Raw genomic sequence first — 17217 nt, forward strand, 5'->3', positions numbered from 1 at the left:
TGGCAGGCGTATGTATTGATTTTCCAGTTGAAACTTATATTTCAGTTCTAGTTAAGAATAAAACAAGTGTTTGCTTCTTCATCCTAAAATAATACGTGCGAACATGAAATCCTGTACATGATCACTTCTTAGATCTTTGTCAAAAATAAGATGGAACTTACCTCCAAACAGATGAATGCTTAAGTTTACAAAAAATTAGGTTATGATTCAAAGCAATAACAAATTTGGAGAACGGCATTTACATTTAATATAATACATTCTTGCATCCATACTGTATACTATAAAATAAAAATGAAACACAAAAAAAAAATTATTTTATAAAAGTTCTTCCTTAAGTGAAATAGAAACAAAGGTAAAAGGAAAGTTACTTCCTGTGATTGTTAGTACCAACGTGGATTTGCTAAAAAATAACTAGGGTTTTAATAAGCCCTCAGCTGATGAAAATACAATTACATAGGGTTTTAATGATCGTACAGATCAGAATAAGAATGTTGGAAAAAAGTCAGGAGCAAATCAATTATAGAAATAAGCTAGTGTTAAATGGTAACATATCCTACTAATATTCTTTACAAAGAAGTTCTCGCAAGTGTTATGATGCGTTTAAAACGTCTTGAAATTATAACTAGGTATTACATGCACCAGATAGAAAAAAAAATTATGGTAGATCTTACGCACCTCCGAATGAAAAAAAATTTGTACACAGAATTGAACCTATATTCTGAATTTCAATTTATTTTCAAATGGCCTGCAGGAATTGCGTAATTTACGCATAGAAGTACCCGTTTTCCTCCCATTTCTTTGTCGTGCGAATTAAATCTTATCATTATCAGTTCCTTATTATACTTACGAAAGTATATTTTTAATTTATTAGTGTTTAAGCATACTTAAACACTTGATTAATTTATTAATCAAGTTGATTAATTTAAAGTTGAATATAAAAAAAAAATGGTATTTTAATACTGTAATGACAGGATTTTTTCCGAACCGTGTATTTTGGTACATATTTAGTTTTATTATTTTAATTAATTCGGGGATGAAAAAAATTATTGTGAAGGAAAGAATTCTGTTATAATCTCTGCGAACTCAACCGTATGTTAGAAAAGAGTAAATTGTTTCTCGTATATTTATATGTAACTGTTTCATATGTTTAATTTTAAATTAAAATAGAAAACTTGAATTTTAATTTCATATTACTAAATAATTTTTCGTTTAATATCTTGTATATTTTTTCTTTCACCTGAGTATATTTTGAAGTATAGTAAGGATGTACACATCTAGTAATCTTCTACTGTCATTTTTACGTCTTTTTCTAATGTGTAATTCCGTGGCAATACTTCACAAGACTGATTACATTGTGAAAATATAATTTAATTTATTTGCGACAAATTTACCTCCATAGCGTGACGTTGGATTCCAGTTTCTTCTTACAGGGAATTCAGACAATTAAATTTTAGATCGCATTCATAATACTTTAGGAAATAACGATCGGAGAGAACAGCCCATCAATTGATATTCCATTTAACAGCCCATCAACAAACCGTTTAAATAAATCGGTGTTATATTAGGCTTTTTTTTCTTTTTCTGTTTATCCTCCGGAAACACCGTCAGGTATCACTTCAGAGGATGAATGAGGATTATATGTATGAGCGTAAACGAAGTGTAGTCTTGTACAGTCCCAGGTCAACCATTCTTGAGATGTGTGGTTAATTGAAACCCAACCACCAAAGAACACCGTTATCCGCGATCTAGTATTCAAATTAGTATAAAAGTAACTGTCTTTACAAGTTCACCACTTGACCAACCTGTTTGGTTCATGTAGTACGTGCTAGTAAAACTTAAATTTTCCCTAAATATTCATAGTTGAAAAGCACTGATTTTTAATTAAAAAAATCTGTCTAAAGTTAACTAAACAAATTAAAAATAAACTATTTAGTAATCCTTCAAATGAGAATGAAAAAAGCCAAATTATTATTTTTCTAATCGATTTTATTTTTAATTAGTTATACATTTTTGGCGGTTATAAAATTACTGAGTTCAATTTTAAGCCTTATTTAAGTTTGAAACAACTATTTGGAGTAAATCAAAGTAATTAGTTTATAACTTAGTGAAACTATTTACTTCCCTTGACATTAACTGTTGATAACAATATAATGAGAGGAAATGGACTTCAAAAAAGTAAACAATAAAAAAGAAACATAAATTTGCATAACTTTTCAACTCAGTAACAGATAATTCTTAGTAGTCAGCGAATTGTAAAGACATGGAAATCGTAATGATGATGATGATAAAAACAATAATTATTTTTTTTTGTCTTTGTTTTATAAATTACATTCATAGATAAAAAATGAAAGTTTCTTAACCTTGTAATTTAATGTTATGGAAATGTTTATTTTATAATACTCCTTTGATAGACATTTTTTATACATCTAGTACAATGTTGATTACTCATGAAGAAAATTCCGTAATTTTGTTTTTTCTTTAACAGAACAGAACAAATATTTTCACTTCGATAAGTATCTCTCTTAGCTTTCTTATATAATTAATATATGTTTTAAGACATTTTTAACAAATATAAAAAGAAAGAAAAAGATACTGAGGCATCACAGAGCATCATGCGCGTTTTAATTTTTTAACTCTATGTTGAATTTTTCGATGCTGTTGGACTCAAATGTAGAAAGGACTTTTAATTAAAAAATTGTCTTTCTCCTTAAGACCTCGTTATAACCTCCCGGACCACCATTCAGGCATTGCTTGGAGGATGAGATGGATGAAAATTTTTGTAGCGTGTGAAAATTTCCATACGTAACCGGGATTCGAATCCGGGGACTCCAGATGAAGGCCGAGACGCTACCACTCGTGCCACGGAGGCCGGCCTTTAAGACCTCGTTTATTTTTGTACATGTTTACTTATTTATATTTTTATTAAACAAGATTGTAGAGCAAAATTCTATATATTGCTTTATCAACCGATAAAAATTTACAGAAATTTGCTAAAATCTATCTTTGATTTAAAATAAAATTTTAAAATATTGTATGATTCTGGCTAACTGTTTTGAACAATTTGAAAACAAATAGTACGGTTACATTTTTAAATGACTTTGAAAAATAAGGTTTTCAATTCCAATTGGATATATCTATTTTATTATTTAATTTTGTTCTTTTTTTTACTCTTCAAGGCTTACTCTTCAACAAATGATTGATTTCGATGTTTCTTCTTTTTTTCTGTAGAGGAAGTTCCTCTTGGGGTCCTGTGATAAGTTTCATTTAAATTTAGTCAAGAAATTTAAAAATAGATAAATTACACTGCCTTTATAAACTAATTTGTTTTATTGTCATCATCATTTGTTATATCTGAATGCCTCTTTAATAATTTACATTTTTTTAGCCGAAAATTCAAGAAAGATTAGGATAAAAAATAATAATTTGAATTCCCGCATTCTTGAGATTTTTAGTTCACGTAGACTGCGTTATTTCTTTGCATTCTTTTCGGGTGTTTTCAAAAAGTAGTTTTGTCACCCATCGTGAAAGCTTTTTTAATAAATTTTTATTAAAATACTTTATATATATCTGCCCGTAAATATGCATGAAAAGTTTTCACATTCAGTGAAACGTGATGAATTTAATGTTATTTAGTATTAGGGTAATAATTTTGATTTGGTTTTTAACATTTGACCATTATTTTTTTGATCGATATGATCTTCCATGTAATAGTATTATAATGTCAAGCCTTTTTTTAGTATATACTCGTATAATATATTTTTAAATAAGCCGAACTTGAAAATTAAAAAATAATAAAATCTTTTCAATTATTCTTTAAACGTTTGAAGCCAATATCTAATTAAGGATTAATAACTGAGGAGTTTTTGTTAGTTTGTAATTTGGCACTGACAGTTTAAAAATTTAAATTTACAAAATAAAAGAGAAAATACATATCTTAAAATTTCTTAGCTCCGTTTTTTAAATCGATCTTAATATTTAAATTTTTTAAACGTTTATTTAATATTTTCAATTTTATTTCCTATCTCTATAATAATGACTGAAAATTATTTAAACTCTGATAACTCTTCATTTAGAATAAAATAATTTTAAAAATATCAAATTAAATTAGTAGAAGTAAATGTTATACAATTTATGAAAACTTATCTTTTAGTTACGCTAAAATGTGTACTTTACGATTAAATACTACTCTTTACTTTATTTTAAAAAAAGCAGGAAAAGCTTTCATTCATTAGAAAAAATATATATATAAATTTATAAAACTAGTTTTAGACATCGGTTCCTTTTTGGGATAAATTTATTTTTGAAAAAATGCTTAATGGTAATATTTGGAATACTATTTCAGATGTAATTATTTTTTAATATTACAAGAGATATGTACAAAACCTATAATAATTTTCATTTTAACACTTGTTTTTATGAAGAATCCTTACTTTATCAAATATGGCATTCATTAATACCTCTCAAACCTCACTTGAGTTTTCAAAAATCTTAATATAATGAATTTTTCTAATATACTTGATACCACGCCATATTTCATGATTTTAGCTAAATTTTATTTTTTTTTTAAATTTACAGCAAAATACAACTAATCAAATAAACAAACATACATACGCACGCCTATGCCCGTATACGGATAACATTTTAATAAGTTTTAGACTTAATGGACCTAAAATGACAAGGTATAAACAAAACCCAGTTGGGTCTCGCACAGTTTGCCTTTCGACTCGTACGTCATGGAGAGATGCTGGCATTAAGTAAGTAAGAGCAGTTTAATAATAATTATCTGACGCTACTCTTCACGGATGCGCTGTTTTATATTTTATGACCTTACAAAATATTTTGTATTACTTATAACATAATCGTCATTTTTTTAACCGTCAGGCACCTTGAATTCAACAAAAATTCTAATAATTATGACCACATGATATATTTGCGCAAAATCTTTCTGTAGATTCTTTATAGTAAATTTCTTAAAAATATAGTATTTAGCATAAATCTAAACGGGTTATAAATTTATTCTAGCAGCCTTTTATTTATTCAGTGTGTAGTAATGATTAATAAAAAAACTATTTAAAAAAAAACTAATCTAACTGGTATTACCGAAACGTGATTTGTATATGTATATTCGATTCATTATTATTTTATTCAGGTATACCTTGCAGTATTATGAAAGGAAATTCAAATTAAATTATATAATTTCATGCATACCAACATAGAAAATGTTGTTATGATACAACATTTTTTATTCATTCAGTTGAGTATTATTAAATAAATTTAGACAGATATCACTACTTTCTTTCTTTTTTATTTTATTTTAATATCGGTAGTAAATTATTATCATCCAACTAAGTTCTAATAAATCATTACGCCTATGTTGGACATCCGTATTAAAATAAAAAATTACAATTTTTCAATTTGTGTTAACACACGTAGTGTTTGTTTTACTAAGTTTTTTTTGATGATCCAAGATCATTTCTGTTGCATTTTAAATATTCAAAATTGAATATATTTATATTAAAATTAAATATATGCGTAAATGTATATAACATCCAAAAATATGGCATACATATATAGCTATATATATATATAAATATTTGATATTTTTTTTACATTAAACAAGCACTTTTCTGACAAATACATTAAAAAACTGTTTTTAAATAAAATTCGAATTTTTCTAACTTTAGGTTTGTTTGTTTTATTCAGCTTATCTTACACCATTTGGTTCAAAATTAAATTATCTACAAGTTTTTTTTTTTTAATTTTTATGTGTTTATTATCCATTTAACAAAGTTATTGTACATAAAAAAAAAAAAATAAATAAATAAAACAGAGTTTATTACCTCACTTTATTGGTTTTCACCGCAGATTTCTCAAAACCTGCTGCAGATACGGTTTTGGGATCTATTTCATTCAATTTTTCAAGTCAAAAATCATAAGAAATCACTAATTCTGCATTTTATTAAGGTCCTAAAAAGTAAAGTACCACCTCATTTCCCCGGGTAGCTGAAATCCAAGCGAAATCATTCACTAACCGTAACTCGCAAACGAAAAATTTTAGGACATATTCTTATATGAGTTTTTTACATTATTTTTACAAGTGGAATAGGTTATGAAAGTCCCGGCAAAACTTTGTGATACACTTTGTATAGAGAAAGAGAAAGACGGAGAGAACAAAATAAATCAGATTTCATCAACGAAAATAATTATTCTACAACATTTAGCGTTTTTATGAACATTTTTATATTCTGTTATACAAATAAGAAAGGAAAGCCTCAACTATTTGGAAAAATTATTAATATAATAGGAATAAATACTAAAATGTTGCACCGTTTATTACAGCCGTACATATGAGGTCGGTGAGAGCTCGACACTTACGTACGGGAAGATTGCGGCTGGCAAACCTTTCCCATTCACAACAAAAAAAAAAAAAATTAAGATATACGATAATAAAACGTAGATTCGGAAACTAAGTACCGTTTTGTTATTAAAAAATACATGTAACTTTCAACAGAAAAGTTTTATTATTGCATGAAAAAGCATACCTTAAACTACTTTTCTACATAATTTCCTCCATTATTAAGGCAATTTTTACTTTTTGTAATAATTTTTTTCATTCCTTCCTCAAAGAACGGCTCTGTTGTGGAGATAACTAATGTTGTACAGCATTTTTCACGTCAACATCATCGTCTAAAGCTGACCAGCAAGGGTCCCTTGTGATGGAGAAGTAAGTGGTTCTCACTCGGCACCTTCGTTTTTGTATCCAATAAGAAAATAGTGAAAATAGTCTAATCGCTTGATTTTGTGAATAGAGTAGAGAGAGCAGAGTTTGTGATAGATTAAGTTTTGTGTTACGATTTCAAGCAGAACGGTTTGTGAAATTTCAGGAAAGTCAATACACGACGAAGAAATTGTAATCCATCGATTTTCTTTAATTTTTTCATTTACTTCCGCAACCAAATCATTATTCAGGAACCCAAGGACGCTCATTCCCTTGCAAGTCATTCACAATACTGCAACCCTCATTGAACTACCGGACCCACTTTCTAAGCATTCCTCATTTATAACTTTTCATTAATTTATCGAAGAATATCAGCTGGTTTGACGTTTCATCTACTTTAAAAATCAGAAAACTGCCCTAATTACAACCGATGGATTCTAGATTGATTTGAACATTTTAAACGATGTTTAATCAGCTATAAACAAACATAGCTGTACTTCTAATGGCGTCTGTCGAAAGCCAAAAAATGAGAGAATGTGATGCGCTTGTCCAAGTTGCGATCGCAGTGCTGCGGTGGTAGTAGAAGTTACTAACTTTCCGAATACGACTTCGTAATTAAAACCATGGGGACTACAGCTCAATTGCAGGCCGAATTGATGTACTAATCAGTATATTAGGCGTCGTAAGAAGGTGATTGTTGGATAACTGGCAAGAGAAACTAGTCACTCAGAAAAATAGCATAGGCACTGTATAAAATGATTGCATACATTCTCAAAACTATTAGGAAAATGAGGAATGAAGTTGTTTTCTGTTGTACTCTTCACTGGCCCGAATAGTGTTGTTATTACCGTATCGAGTCCATCGAAATTCAGATTAGGATCTTGCTATCTAAAGAACGTCATTAATCTAAAAAAATTTATTCTTGTTGTAATGTTTGCCCCTCATATGCTTTATATGAGTCAAAAATATAGTTTAAAGCAACAAAGTTTTGTACTCCAAAGATATGAAATACTTGAAATCTTGATTATTAAACCTGAGACATATGAACTAGGTTTTTTATGATTTTTTTGTTTAATAAGCTTAGAAACTGACACCTAATTAAAAAATAGGAATAAATTTTGAATAAAGTATTTTTTACGTACGTTCCAACTTTACTCTTTAAAAATGGACTGATTTCAATAATTTTTATTTTTATTTTTTAAAGGAGGTTCATTTGGTGAATCTCATTTTAAGTTAAGAAGAACATTTTTAAATAAAAGCTAAATTATTTATACTCGCAATTTAGTTTTTGTAATGTATTTTCATATTTATTTTGAAGGACTTTTTCATTATTTTGGCAACATCATTGCTTAGAACTTAATTTTTACAGCAAACTTAATATAATTAATCCAGAAAAATTCATGGAAATTTGGTAGGAAAACTTATATAAAGAAAATAATGTGTTCCCGTAATTTCACAAAGCAGTTCACCGCTCGATAGCAATCTCTTCATGTCGGTTCTATATATTCCTTTAATTATTTTATTAAGTCCCAGGTTGCCCGCATTTATGCTTCTTATGAATGTCTTCTTTTCATACAGACAGTGTACTTATATGACTCCTAATTTGTTGGGAAAGAAAACTAAAATTTTAAAGAAAATATAATTTAAAATAATAAATAACACAGTCTTAAAAAATAATAAAATTGAATTATTTTTTAAGAGTGCACTAAAGTATGATACTTTTATCAGTTTTTTAAATTTTTACTTATTCAATACGACATCAATTAAAAATTTAGTATTGATTATTTTTAATCTGGACTTCAAAAAGCTGATATTTAAAAACGAATAAAAGTTACTTTTTTACTTTTTATAGTACGGGTTTTATTATTTTTTTAAACGTTATTTTAAGTTAAAAATAGCGAAAACGTAAAAAAGTGTTAATTTATGAAATAAATGTTGTATTAATAAAGATGAAAAAACTGAAACCACTATTGGCGTACGTGTGGTTTTAACATATTCATATTGCTACGAATGAAAAAAAAAGTAAAATCTTAGTATAAAACCATTTTAAATCTTACAGTAATTTTAATATTAGTGTTAAGGTGAAACAAATATCTAAAACAATGGCCATGTACAATTAAAAGTGGTTTCTCTTTTATTCTTCTTTTTGTATTCAAACCGCGCCTCAGATTTTATTTTCCCATTTCTAACCAGATTATGGCTTCGTCAGTAATCTCGGTGCTCGACCATAAAACTTCGTCTTACTCGGAAAGTGCTCCATTTAGCGGGCAGTGGAATAGGTGTTAGTGATCTTGTTTCTCTCCGCATTCGTAAATTTCCATTTCAGCTAGGACCCATTTCTTCAAATTGACTTCAGTTCTGGTACAACCAGTTCGTAGAAGTTTTAGCGTTTTCCTCTTGGACCAATGTAGTTTTTCCAACACCTATGTCCTCTTCTTCCTGGAACGTTGTAGTAGTGCCAACTCTCCATCTTTTCAGTCTCACTGTTTCCGCACTCCCCTTATGCCGAAAAGAAGGAGAAACCATCTTCTTATGCCCATTTTTCCCCTAATTTCCTGGCCTTAGCTTGGTAGGATTTAGTAAAAGTTTTAAAATGGGTATCTGTTGATAGGTGTTTCTTACAAAGTAAAGAAGAAGCTTACTGCGTCAGGAACTGTGCATGTTCTGGGAAGGTGATGTCTGTTTACTAATTGCTTTATTAGTTAACTTTATAACGTATGTGGAGTATGAATTAATGATCATTTGCACTTGCATAACATAAAGTACGCAATAATCTCATTATTATATAACTGCTGTTAAACCTGAAATTTAGCCTAAAAAGTGAATGTGATTATCTATAAGATTATACTTTATACTATTAATCCAAGTAATTTAAACAAACAACAAACGTGTACGGTGTTTCTTACTCCATTACTTTTATAGTTTATTTTCTTGAAAAAAAGAAAAAATTCAAGTTCAATCTCTTTTTCTTAAAAAAAAGTTACTCAATTTATGTATTTTTTTTTTTTTTGTTTGGGGGTGAAAAATGCCTGAGCGTCATCATCGCCCGGAATTTTTATTAATAAAAGGGTAAAATAGCTTCAAAATAATAAAACTTATAAGGTGTAAAATTAATATTAATCATATAATAACGTTTTATTTAAACAAAAGTCAAAAAAGTGAAATAAAACTCAAAACTAATATCGCAGACGAAGTCTTTAAAATATAAAAGTTAAAATAATAGAATAAAGAAACTATATAAAATTTACCTAATTCCGATGGGTTGTGCAAAAGACTCCCTTCTCGGATAATAAAACTAAAGACAGAACCAAAAAAATCAAAATTGAAAGTAAAGGTTAAAAATTATCAAAAACTCTTCTAACATAAAAATAAGAACGTGACTTGTATTACATAAATTAAAAATTTAAATTATGTAATACAAGTTACATTCTTTTCACTTTTAATAAAGAAACTAATATTTAATAACTTGCGCGGTATATTAACGTTAAATTTTAAGAGTGATATTTTATTTCTAAATAAATTTTGAATAAATTATTTACGAGTATTTAATATCAATTTTACGGTATCATATCTATGCTGTAAAAAGGAAATCATGGTAATAATAACAAATGAGGTATGAGTTTTTTGCTTTTTTCGTCGTTTCATGTTTCAGGGACCACAGTAATGTGAGGATGGTAATGTTCGTACGTACGCACGAACGTGTTGTCATGTTTAAAGCTTAATAAATTCTGACTGGGTACACCGACTTTGATGAAATTTTGTACAGAGATTTGTGTATATGAGAAAATTTGTTGGTAATGTTTTGGGATCAATATCTCCGTGAAGGGAAGGTTGGGGGTCAATTTTCTCAAAATTTTGAAATTATAACCTTGTTTATTATTAAGCTCACTATATGCAAGCACTCTAATCTTATCATTTTAACAAAAAATTTGCCCCAATATTCCCGAATTCTCCAAAAATCGAAAAATCTTTTTATTTATTACATATTTTTTAACCGATTTTTTATTATGTTTTTCTAGACATACTAATTGTGCAACTGACCCAAAAAAAAGAAAGATACTTGTGCTGTACTTTGTAAATGAGCCAAAACATATTTAGGAGCAGTATTGGTAGTGGGAGAGACAATCAAAGGGTAAAAATATCGATTTTTAAATTTATTTTTGATTTTTTAGACTTTTTATATTTTTAAAAGTTTAAATTATAAATTTGTTAAAATATTATTACAATAAAATTTCATTCTTAATTCAACCTCACCCGCCAAAAAAGAAATCTTAGGTAATTTTTTTATCGTTTTATTTTTATGGGATTATTTTTAGCTTCTTCCAACATGGTAAACGGAGAAAAATCAAATAAAAATTCTTGGAAGGTTATTCTGGACGTGAGCAAGCAGATAAAAGTAAACAAATACCGCTTTTAAACTTTGATTTATTTAAACATATAATGATAATTTCATAATAAAACTTCATCATAATTTATCCCTATCACAAAATCAAATCTTAAGTAGCCTTTTTAAATTCCATTCTGTTCACTGTATAAGAATGAATAACCAATGCCAGGAAAGTATTACTACTTTGTTGTCAGATTTTTAAAATTTATCTACACAAAATTAAAAAAACCTTCTCTTTAAAACCCTTTGAAACTTACTCGATTTAAAAGCCCATTTAAAACAAACAAAAAATATTTCTAATTAACTGTTTAATAATCTTTTTTTACGGTTGTATTTTCTACATTTTTTTGGATATTTGTATTCTCCTCTTTTTTTATATCAGGCATTTTCTGTGTAACGGTAATTTTATTCAGATATCATCGTTTTATATAATTACTTCTTATTTTTAATGTTATCAGTTTGTATTAATGAGCTTAATAAAACAATTATAAATAACAACCTTTCCGATTAGGTTGATAGACAACGAACCTTTTCATCAGGTGGTTCAAAAATTAATATATTATCTTTTGTATTTTAGTAGTTAGAAACGAACAGAATGGATATATAAAAATAAAAATTGCGGTGAATTAAGTTTTCCTTTCTAATTTTAGGTTATCATTATGTAAGTAAAATTAAAAGAATGAGATTTTCATATTAAAAAAATATATAAAATTGCATTTGCAGAATGAAATAATTAAGTCCACATAATTGTCTTGTTGTGCCTGAATAAGTACGTAGTATTAGCTTTATTATAACAATTTACTTTGCGGTTTTAGGGTGAAAGCCCCTTTCAGCTTGATTGTACAGACAACAATACTTTCTTTGCGAAACCTGACATTGAGGTAATTGCTCTCTTTGTTAAGTTTATCTACAATAGAACAATAACCTAATACCATGATAATAAAAATAAGGTTAAAATAACTGGTATCTTTCATTAAAACATAATTAGTTTAATAAAAATATAAAACTAAATTTTTTATTTTAATATTCATTTCCTTTCGTATTATATTTAAAAAATCGTTCATTATTATTAATTCTGAGCATTCTGATCACCGGATGTTTTGTTGAGTGTGACTTTTTTCATAATCTTTGAACTAATTGATGTCTGATGAAAACTGACAACTTCAAACCGGAAATTCAATGCAATGTTTTTAGATATATTTTAAAAATTATACACCGTAATCTACGTGATAGGCATTAATAATCGTCTATATATGTACTTATATATGATAATTATATGCAATTAATTTTTTTACTGATATTTTGTAGTCTTTTAAAATAGCCTTTGTATATTACTAAGATAACTACGTATCAAGATTAGAAAACTCTGCTTTAGCAGTTCAAATAAATTATTTTATAGATAAACACGATAGGTAGTATTAAATATCTTATTTAAAATACGGATACAATATATAACGTACTATTCATGTTAATCGTATGAACGTAAATTAATAATAATAATAATGGCATATATTACATTCTATAAAATTTTGATAATTTTTTAAATAAATTTTTAAGATATCAAATTAATTTCGTTTTTGCAAAATCTAATCATATTTCGGTTTTAAGAGTCTACAAGACTTGTCATCATCATTAAGCGTTCATTATGTTACAAACACTCCTTCTAAAGCAATATATTACATTTTGGGTCTGCTGCAAAAACGAGTTTCCATTGTCAAAAGATTGTTCCGGTAATGCTATTCATGGATATCGTTGTTCAGTATATTAAATTTTTTAACATTTTCATGTATTTATCTCGTATTTCTCTCAGACAGGTTCCACCGTTTGTGCTCGCTGCAATATTTTTTCTTTTAGCCTCTGGAACTACCGTAAGGTATTACGTCAGAGGATGAATGAGGATGATATGTATGAATGTAAATGAAGTGTAGTCTTGTACAATCTCAGTTCGACCGTTCATGAGTTATGTGGTTAATTGAAACCCAACCACCAAAGAACACCGGTTTCCACGATCTAGTATTCAAATCCGTATAAAAGTAACGGCTTTTACTGGGTTTGAACCTTAAAACTCTCGATTTTGAAATCAGCTGATTTGCGATGACGAGGTTAACCACTAGATCAGCCCGGTGAGCTAACGTGTTCGCTGTACCTGCCAACAAATTTATTACATCCTTGTGGATTGTGTCTGTTATACGGCATTGAGTCGAAAGTTTAAATTAGAGGGCTATCTTTCTATATATCTTAGGAAAAAATGAGACGATGTTATAGAATATTTTATGAATTCTTAGGGCCGTCCGTTTATATTCAAATATTTGATTTTTACTGTAGTATGTTTCACCTATCCATGCCATTTGGCGTATGGCGTATGGTCTAGTTTTTAAGTTAATTTTTAATATTTATTTGTTTAAAATGTAAATATCGAATTGATGACGCTGATGATGATATTTCATTGTGCGCCCGGAAAAAAAGAATCGTATTTACCTGTATGACTCCTTAGCTAAATTGGTAGTCCTTAAATTCACGTACATAAAGATAGTATAAAAAACACAACTTTGACATACGAAAAAAGATTCAATAAATTACCACATCATCAAAAATATTTTCATTTTTCTTTCTCTTTAAGACTATCTAAGGATTTCAAGATTTTTGTGGGTTCTTTCATTTCTGTTTGGCCAGTATTTCATTTTCTGCCTTATCTCTTCTCTCTATTGGTTTTTATTTTTGAAAGTTTTTTTATCTGTTTTTTATGGAACTCTTTTAATTCTTTAATGATTTTCTACTTTCATAGTTTTCAATCCGGCTTATTTATTTAATTTTAGGCTCCCATAATTCATTAGTTTAGGTTTTATTGTTTATTTCCTATTCAAAAATACTCTTGGTTAATCATTCTGAGCTCATTCCAATGAATTGTTAATAATTATGAATTTTCTCTTTGTGATATCGTCTCAGATTTTTGATTAGTTGTATAAATTTGTTCGATGAAATCGTTTTATATTATCCATTCATCATTTTGTTTCTTAAAATTTTTCGGAAAATTCCTTTTTCTTTTGTTTTCAAATTTCTTATTTTGAGTTATAGACTTTTTTGACAAAGATTGTAGAATAACTCGATTTTTTTCTATTATCTACGCCTGATTTTTAATTATTATTATTATAAAATTAATTTATTTCGTTTAAATATTAATTTTGTTTAACTTTATCAATTTTTCCATATTTTGTTTCCACCCGTAAGGAAGAATTTTTAATATTTGTGAAAAAAAATTTTTTTTCAAAGGATGTAGTAAGAGAATTATTATTATAATTACTATTTTTTATGAATTAACGTGTTAATAACTATTTTCCTTTTCTATTAATCAATTTTATACTCTTTGGTAATACTGTGATCAAGCTTCACAACAAATTTTAATTTTTTATGTTTATTTTTCCTGTTTTTTTATGTGCGAACAACTAGAAAGATCTCCTAAAACAAATTAAAAAACTAAAATTTAAGAAAATATTGCGTAATTTTTCTGAAAAGTTGCAAAATTGAAAATTGTACATTAATTTTTAAGAAAACGCTTTCAAAAATTGTAAAGGTCTTGTATTTATGCTGCATCTTCACCTAAAATACCGCTAATTCTGTGGCAGTTTAAATCACCATTAGACGATACATACAGAATACAATCCATGATTATATTGGAACACTATAATGTGACGCGGTTTACTTTTGTTCTGATCAAAATTAAGTATTTATTTATTTATATAAATCTAGTGAGAAATTATTTAATCAATACATATTTCTGGTTTATTTGCTTGTGTAATAATTTTAGTTATAACGTGCATTTCAAATAAGATTTTTTTTTAAATCTGAAATGAGAATTTGTGATAACACTCATAAAAATTTTAGCATATTATATTAATATTAATGTGAAGATGCCCTCTTATTGTATTAACTTATATAATATTATAAAAATATATATATATATATATATATATATATATAAATTATAAATGTACTTTAAACAACCACTACATAAATGTAGGTAGCAAACATTTTTTAACGCTTATCATATTTTACAATCTTTGGATTATTTTTAGTAAAATTTGGATTATTTTTTTTATAATAAAAAGAAAAACAAAAAACAATATTTTGTGTCTAATTTGTATATTTTTAATAATTATGTTATTCTATGAATAATTGCATTTTAATACGATTTTTTTTCGCTTGTAAATTTATTTATTTAAATTTCGAATTCTAAATTGTACTTTAAAAGTAATTGAGATTATATTAATTAAAAGAAACAATTTTTTTTTTTTGTAAATTTCTCTTCGCTATTATAAGGCTAACATAATAATTGCCATTAAATATATAGACTAACCTTAATAAATAATCGTATAAATATTACTCATTTATTTATTTTTATAAAAAAATAAATTTATTTATAAAAAAATTAATAATTTTTTTATCAATAACTAAAGTGTTATTACCGCTATGTTATATCATAATTTCGTAATACTTAATACTAAACATACCTTAAAGAATCTGAATTAAAAAATGATGATAGCAATTAACAAGAATTAAGCAACTTAAATTGCCTATATTCTTGCTGACTGACACAAAGAACTGGTCTGTATGCAGATGGCAATAACACAGCTGTTAATACCGCCGCGAGATTCTGAACGAACTTACAGTTTCTGTTTAAGGTATCGTGACGATGTGTTCAGCATTTAAAAGTGAAAGTTCTTCTCCCGCTACAACTATAAAATTGCCAGTTAAAATCCCCACTATTTCGTCTAGTCTGTTCGTTAGGTTAACAGATAATCATCCACTCTTTTTTATCATTCACTAAAGTGCAAAAAAAAAAAAATCTGTTAAAAATTCGTACATTGTTATTTTTAACTTTCTAATACATTATTTGCAATAATTTAGTTATGAATCCAAAATTATTTAAATATAATTTATAGAAAAAACGGAAACTGAGAGTTAACGGTTTTAATAATGGCTCATAAATATTTTTTTTAAATTTCATTCATTAGAAAGTTTGGTAAAGCTTTTTAATTATGTTTCTGCTGATAACAAGGATGTAGTGCTTATCTTTTACTTTTTTACAAGTTAGCTAATAGAAAAAATTAAATAAAACTACTTTATATAACTTTTTATTCACAGAAATTTGTTTATATATATATATATATATATATAAATACATAACTATTTTAAATAAATCAACAGTTAATTCATAAGTATATTTCACCTTAATAACCATAAAACCCAAAAGTATAGTTGTTGATGAATGAATAAAAAGATAAAATAATCATTGCATAGATTTAAAGGATCCTATTCAAAACAACAGTCGTATAAGTACAATAAATACCTCATTTTGTCCATTTTGTACTATAAAAACATTATTAGCCAAAAACTAAAATTTACAAATACCAGTAAACAAAGGAAAGGAAACAACAAGAAACTAACCCAGACAAAAAAGGAATCCATACAAACAGAATGTTAAAATAATTTTATAAAATTACCAACTAACACGACTCTTGTTTTAAACACTTAGAAGTGTGCTTCAAGAAGATCATTTCTGTACAATTACACAGTACTTTACCACATTAGTGTTTCAGATTGTCAATTATTAGAGTAGTATAAATCATTGGCAGAATAGGAGGATAAGTGCTTTAACCATAATGTTGTAGGAGACCTGACGTCTGATTAACAAATCAGGAATGTTTAGTTATTCAATGAGAAAGTCTCAGAGAAACAATTCTCCCTTGTGCCTCTTATATCAAAGTTACACTTCATGCAGCAAAAGAGACTAAGAATAAAACAATGAATTTATGGGATTTGTTTGTGCTAAATTACAAGGTCAATCATAATTTTATTAAAAAATGATAACTTTTTTATACATTTTTTTTATAAATGATGTTTTTTTAAGATAGAAAATTAAACATTGCTATCTTGAAATCAAGTTTGTCTTTTTTCAATTTCAGTGAATTATTTTCAGCTACATGCCAGGTTGTTTCAGGATACAATGTAATCTTTGGTTGAAATCTCCATTCTATAACTTCATCTAAAATTTGTCATCACTATTTTTCATTTTTTTCTTTTTGTGTCAAATAAATAACTTTTTTTTGTACAA

At 27.1% G+C, this 17217-nt stretch overlaps 1 protein-coding gene across 2 annotated transcripts in view; it reads right to left on the reverse strand.

Annotated features, from left to right (window-relative positions):
- The window catches only part of LOC142333250 (clavesin-1-like), a 108009-nt gene extending 92215 nt beyond the window's left edge, over nt 1–15794 (reverse strand). The window contains exons 1-2 of one of the 2 annotated variants that reach the window (XM_075380270.1): nt 15614–15794; nt 9967–10013 (exon numbers count right to left, since the gene is read on the reverse strand). The gene's annotated coding sequence lies outside the window, so the exon portion shown is untranslated. The remainder of the gene's footprint in view (nt 1–9966; nt 10014–15613) is intronic. The other variant, XM_075380266.1, reaches the window with a different exon arrangement.
- Nucleotides 15795–17217: the final 1423 nt, after the last annotated feature.

This window comes from Lycorma delicatula, chromosome 1 (genome assembly GCF_047948215.1).
Source record: "Lycorma delicatula isolate Av1 chromosome 1, ASM4794821v1, whole genome shotgun sequence".
Lineage (NCBI taxonomy): Eukaryota > Metazoa > Arthropoda > Insecta > Hemiptera > Fulgoridae > Lycorma > Lycorma delicatula.